Source organism: Oncorhynchus kisutch, linkage group LG4 (assembly GCF_002021735.2).
Source record: "Oncorhynchus kisutch isolate 150728-3 linkage group LG4, Okis_V2, whole genome shotgun sequence".
Taxonomy (NCBI): domain Eukaryota; kingdom Metazoa; phylum Chordata; class Actinopteri; order Salmoniformes; family Salmonidae; genus Oncorhynchus; species Oncorhynchus kisutch.
Genome location: NC_034177.2, coordinates 6,913,332 through 6,919,339, shown reverse-complemented (window position 1 = coordinate 6,919,339; position 6,008 = coordinate 6,913,332). Strand labels below are relative to the sequence as shown.

Sequence of the window (6,008 nt, the reverse complement as noted above, 5' to 3'; positions counted from 1 at the left end):
CAAAGTTAGGAAGGTTGAAGCACAGTTAGTGGTCCCATTTATGACCTGAATGTGGTGGGTTCAAAGGGCAAATGTGTAATCCTCGACATGTGAGAGGACACACACACACACACACACACACACACACACACACACACACACACACACACACATACACTCACACTCACACTGACACACACACACACACACACACACACATGCAGAGTTGCAAAGAAAAAGCCATATATCAGACTGGCCAATAAAAATAAAAGATTAAGATGGGCGAAAGAACACAGACATTGGACAGAGGAACTCTGCCTAGAAGGCCAGCATCCCGGAGTCGCCTTTTCACTGTTGACGTTGAGACTGGTGTTTTGAGGGTACAATTTAATGAAGCTGCCAGTTGAGGACTTGTGAGGCATCTGTTTCTCAAACTAGACACTCTAATGTACTTGTCCTCTTGCTCAGTTATGCCCTGGGGCCTCCCACTCCTCTTTCTATTCTGGTTAGTGCCAGTTTGTGCTGTTCTGTGAAGGGAGTAGCACACAGCGTTGTACGAGATCTTCAGTTTCTTGGCAATTATTCGCAAGAAATAGCCTTCATTTCTCAGAACAAGAATAGACTGATGAGTTTGAGAAGAAATTAATTTGTTTCTGTCCATTTTGAGCCTGTAATCGAACCCACCAATGCTGATGCTCCAGATACTCAACTAGTCTAAAGAAGGCCAGTTTTATTGTTTCTTTAAACAACAGTTTTCAGCTGTGCTAACATAATTGCAAACAGGTTTTCTAATGATCAATTTGCCTTTTAAAATGATACACTTGGATTAGCTAACACAACGCGCCATTAGAACACAGGAGTGATGGTTGCTGATAATGGGCCTCTGTACGCCTTTGTAGACATTCCATAAAAAATCTGCCGTTTCCAGTTAGTGGGGGAAAAAAGTATTTAGTCAGTCACCAACTGGCGGCGTAGTGTGTTACTGATGGTAGGCTTTGTTACTTGTGTCCCAGCTGCAGGTCATCCACTAGGTCCCCCCTGTGTGGTTCTGGGATTTTTGCTGCTCACTGTTCTTGTGATCATTTTGACCCCACGGGGTGAGATCTTGCGTGGAGCCCCAGATCGAGGGAGATTATCAGTGGTCTTGTATGTCTTCGATTTCCTAATAATTGCTCCCACAGTTGATTTCTTCAAACCAAGCTGCTTACCTATTGCAGATTCAGTCTTCCCAGCCTGGTGCAGGTCTACAATTTTGTTTCTGGTGTCCTTTGACAGCACTTTGGTCTTGGCCATAGTGGAGTTTGGAGTGTGACTGTTTGAGGTTGTGGACAGGTGTCTTTTATACTTATAACAAGTTCTAACAGGTGCCATTAATACAGGTAACAAGTGGAGGACAGAGGAGCCTCTTAAAAAAGAAGTTACAGGTCTGTGAGAGCAAGAAATCTTGCTTGTTTGTAGGTGACCAAATACTTATTTTCCACCATAATTTGCTAATTTTGTCTGTCATAGTTGAAGTGTACCTATGATGAAAATTACAGGCCTCTCTCATCTTTTTAAGTGGGAGAACTTGCACAATTGGTGGCTGACTAAATACTTTTTTGCCCCACTGTATATATATATATCCACTACATAAACCAATAAATATCCACTACATAACCATATATATATATATATGTAGTATATATATATATATATATATACTACATAACCCTCTATATATTCTCTACACCACCCTATATATATCCACTACGTAACCCTCTATAGATCCACTACGTAATCCTATCTATATCCAGAGGAGTGTGCTACACCAATGTGCTTAGCTGCCAATTTACAAATAAAAATGATCTTACTCTTAATTTAAAAAATTTAACTAGGCAAGTCAGTTAAGAACAAATTCTTATTTACAATAATAGCCCGGGAACAGTTCTTACCCTGAACAACTACCTTGTTCAGTAGCAGAACAACAGATTGTTACCTTGTCAACTCAAACCAGCAACCTTTCAGTTACTGGTCCAACGCTCTAACCACTAGGCTACCTGCCGCCCCGAAAGTTCACGTTAATCATCTGATCATATAACCTATCCTGTCCTGTGTCCACTTCATCAGCAAACTGTTGTCTACAGCGCATCCGTGAAAACCAGATTGGGCAAGTCTGTCATATATCACAACAGTTTGTGTGGCAAAACTATTCGTAGAGTGTAAAATGGAACGGAAGCACATTAAACTCACTCAGGTACATGAAAACGTAAGGAAAAGTGGTTAATGAAAAAAGTTGTGGAAATTGGCCAAATATATCAGCCATGACTGAGTGAAACAAAATGGCTGCAAAGTTAAAGTTAAAGTTAATTTCAGACAGTATTTTTGAAGGTTTCATATATCATACATACCTTGGTACAGTAGTATAACTGACCTTTCCATTGTATGGTGAGTTGGATTCAAGGAGGAAGGAGAGCAAATCAACAAGTTGAGTTTTTATTTTTGGAGATATTCAAAACAAATTTCTACAAATGTATAAAAATACAACGTCTTCATACAAAAAAACATTAATTTTCAAAATCAACAACAAAAACAAGATTATAATGCTAATATGAGGTACAATCTGAGGAAGACAATTGATCTGGTAACAAAAAGGTCAAAATACACCATTTAAACCTTTGCTAAATGGCAGTTAACTTCCTGTTTACTTCTAAACTGTGTCCATAATACAGTTCAGTGGGAGCATTTCATCCTAAATGTTCTCAGAACAACAACAGAACAACCTTTGACTTCCTTTGACCATTGGCCAAGCCAAGGGATCTAAGCAATAACAGGGTAAAAAGACTGATGAAATTAGAATGAGCTGTATTTTCCGTTCCCCAGACACGTATTAAGCCTAGCACTTGTCTAAGAAGCATATTGAACATGCTTTTTAGTCTGGACTAGGCTTAACATCAAAAGGCTCCTTTGTTCTCCACTTCCTGTCTGAATGACGTGCCCAAAGTAAACTGCCTGTTACTCAGGCCCTGAAGCCAGGATATGCATATAATTGGTACCATTGGAAAGAAAACACTTGGAAGTTCGTATAAATGTTACAATAATGTAGGCAAGTATAACATAATAGATATGGTAGGAGAAAATCCAATGAAAAACCACCCGGAAATTTAGTTTTTTTGAGAGACCATGCTCTTCCAATGGCCAGTATAAGGGCATACTCAATTCAAGCTCCCAGGATGCAATTCCTACGGCTTCTACTTGGTGTCAGTAGTCTATGTTCAAGGGTTCAGGCTTGTAACTTGAAAAACGAGTAAGAAATAACAGTTTTAGTACAGGGACACAGTCTTGGAAATCCGTGTTTGCGCACGACCAAGAAGACAAGACGTACCTTTCCTATTACTTCTTTCCGTAAGAAATATTATAGTTTGATTACATTTAAGGGTATCTGAGGAATAAATAGAAACATATTTTGACTTGTTGAAACAAAGTTTAGGGGTAGATTTTTCGGATTCCTTTCTTTGCAAGTTGAACAAGTGGATTACTAAAATCAATGGCGCCAACCAAACAGACATTTTGGGATATAAAGGAAGGATTTTATCTAATAAAACGACACTACATGTTATTTCTGGGACCCAGGGACGTCGTTAGCCCCCCCTAAATGAATAAATATATCAGTCACTATATTTTCTCTGTGATTTCTTTTTTTTTTGTCAACCGTTCCATCGCATCTTAAACTGCTTACCGGGCAGGCACTAGGACCCGGGGGAGGCTGCTGGACACGTTGGTGACAGTTAGGTCTACTTGTATCTAACATTTTGGTTAACGTTACTGCTGTGGCTTGAGACTGCTAGCTAACAGGAAACTGAGGAAAAGGTTCTGACAGGATGGATTCATGCAGATAGGCTACGATGTGAATTTGTGGTAAGTTAGAACAGAGAGAGAGAGAGAGAGTATTCACTATTATAGACTTTGGTCATAATCAAAGCTTTTGTTAACCAATACGTGTTTAAGTGAGGCTGCCTGTAAGTTACAGTGTAACAGACGTTACGAGCTTGATAACGGTAACAGTGTCTTTTAAACGCGGCATAAGTTATGTGGCGATGATATCTAGTTAACATTGTATTTCATGTAGTTTTGCAATCTGTGCCAGGCTATAAATGAGACAGATGACGTAACATCATGCACACATCTTTTCATACTCAATTGCTTTCATTCAGTAGGCCATTGTAAAACAATGATAAGGTCATGTGTAGAAAAGGTGACATAGTGTTGATCACAATGTCATTGTATTATCCTCATTTTTTTCTACTGTAGGCTAGCTATTGACTAACGTTTGATGGATATACGGACATTCTTCAAGAGAGGCAGTGCCAGCGCCTCTGACGAAGGCCAATGCTGAGAGAAATGAAGATTTTACCAGTTCAAACAAACAAATTAAAACTTAAACTGATTAATCGCCTATTAAGCCTTGAGTTATTGTCTATAGAGTTTAATAACAATACATGTAAAAACACAGCAGACAAGAACGAGGGGAAGAAGCTAGAGGCTGTCAGGGCTGAGGGAGCACGTCTGATGGTTAGTGATTAGATAAAAAGCAAGTAGATGTTTAAGCATTCAGTTAAATTTGTACAGCACATGTCTTACCTTTGTTAGGCATAAATAAATGATGTTCTTGATATCTTAAAGGGTCATGCAGAAAGAGAGGTTTCTGTGCAAGGCAGAGATCAACATGTGAGCTGTGTAAGTGAAAGAGGACAAGCATGCCCAGAGAAAGAAGGACAAGAAACAGATCCAGATCCAGAGAGAGAGGGAGAACAAACTGATCCAGAGAAAGAGGGAGAACAAACAGATCCAGAGAAAGAAGGACAAGAAACAGATCCAGAGAGAGAGGGAGAACAAACAGATCCAGAGAGAGAGGGAGAACAAACAGATCCAGAGAAAGAGGGAGAACAAACAGATCCAGAGAGAGAGGGAGAACAAACAGATCCAGAGAGAGAGGGAGAACAAACAGATCCAGAGAGAGAGGGAGAACAAACAGATCCAGAGAGAGAGGGAGAACAAACAGATCCAGAGAAAGAGGGAGAACAAACAGATCCAGAGAGAGAGGGAGAACAAACAGATCCAGAGAGAGAGAGACAACAAACAGATCCAGAGAGAGAGGGAGAACAAACAGATCCAGAGAGAGAGGGAGAACAAACCGATCCAGAGAAAGAGGGAGAACAAACAGATCCAGAGAGAGAGAGAGGGAGAACAAACAGATCCAGAGAGAGAGAGAGGGAGAACAAACAGATCCAGAGAGAGAGGGAGAACAAACAGATCCAGAGAGAGAGGGAGAACAAACAGATCCAGAGAGAGAGGGAGAACAAACAGATCCAGAGAAAGAGGGAGAACAAACAGATCCAGAGAGAGAGGGAGAACAAACAGATCCAGAGAGAGAGAGACAACAAACAGATCCAGAGAGAGAGGGAGAACAAACAGATCCAGAGAGAGAGGGAGAACAAACCGATCCAGAGAAAGAGGGAGAACAAACAGATCCAGAGAGAGAGAGAGGGAGAACAAACAGATCCAGAGAGAGAGAGAGGGAGAACAAACAGATCCAGAGAGAGAGAGAGGGAGAACAAACAGATCCAGAGAGAGAGGGAGAACAAACCGATCCAGAGAAAGAGGGAGAACAAACCGATCCAGAGAAAGAGGGAGAACAAACCGATCCAGAGAAAGAGGGAGAACAAACAGATCCAGAGAAAGAGGGAGAACAAACAGATCCAGAGAAAGAGGGAGAACAAACAGATCCAGAGAGAGAGAGACAACAAACAGATCCAGAGAAAGAGGGAGAACAAACAGATCCAGAGAAAGAGGGAGAACAAACAGATCCAGAGAGAGAGAGGGAGAACAAACAGATCCAGAGAAAGAGGGAGAACAAACAGATCCAGAGAGAGGGAGAGGGAGAACAAACAGATCCAGAGAAAGAGGGAGAACAAACAGATCCAGAGAAAGAGGGAGAACAAACAGATCCAGAGAGAGAGGGAGAACAAACAGATCCAGAGAGAGAGGGAGAA

At 40.9% G+C, this 6,008-nt stretch overlaps 1 long non-coding RNA gene across 1 annotated transcript; it reads left to right on the top strand.

Moving 5' to 3' along the window:
- Positions 1–3,745: 3,745 nt before the first annotated feature.
- Positions 3,746–4,413, top strand: LOC109889013 (uncharacterized). The gene is made up of 2 exons (XR_002255219.2): positions 3,746–3,873; positions 4,267–4,413. It is a non-coding gene; the product is annotated as an uncharacterized LOC109889013 (long non-coding RNA).
- The last annotated feature ends 1,595 nt before the right edge of the window (positions 4,414–6,008 follow it).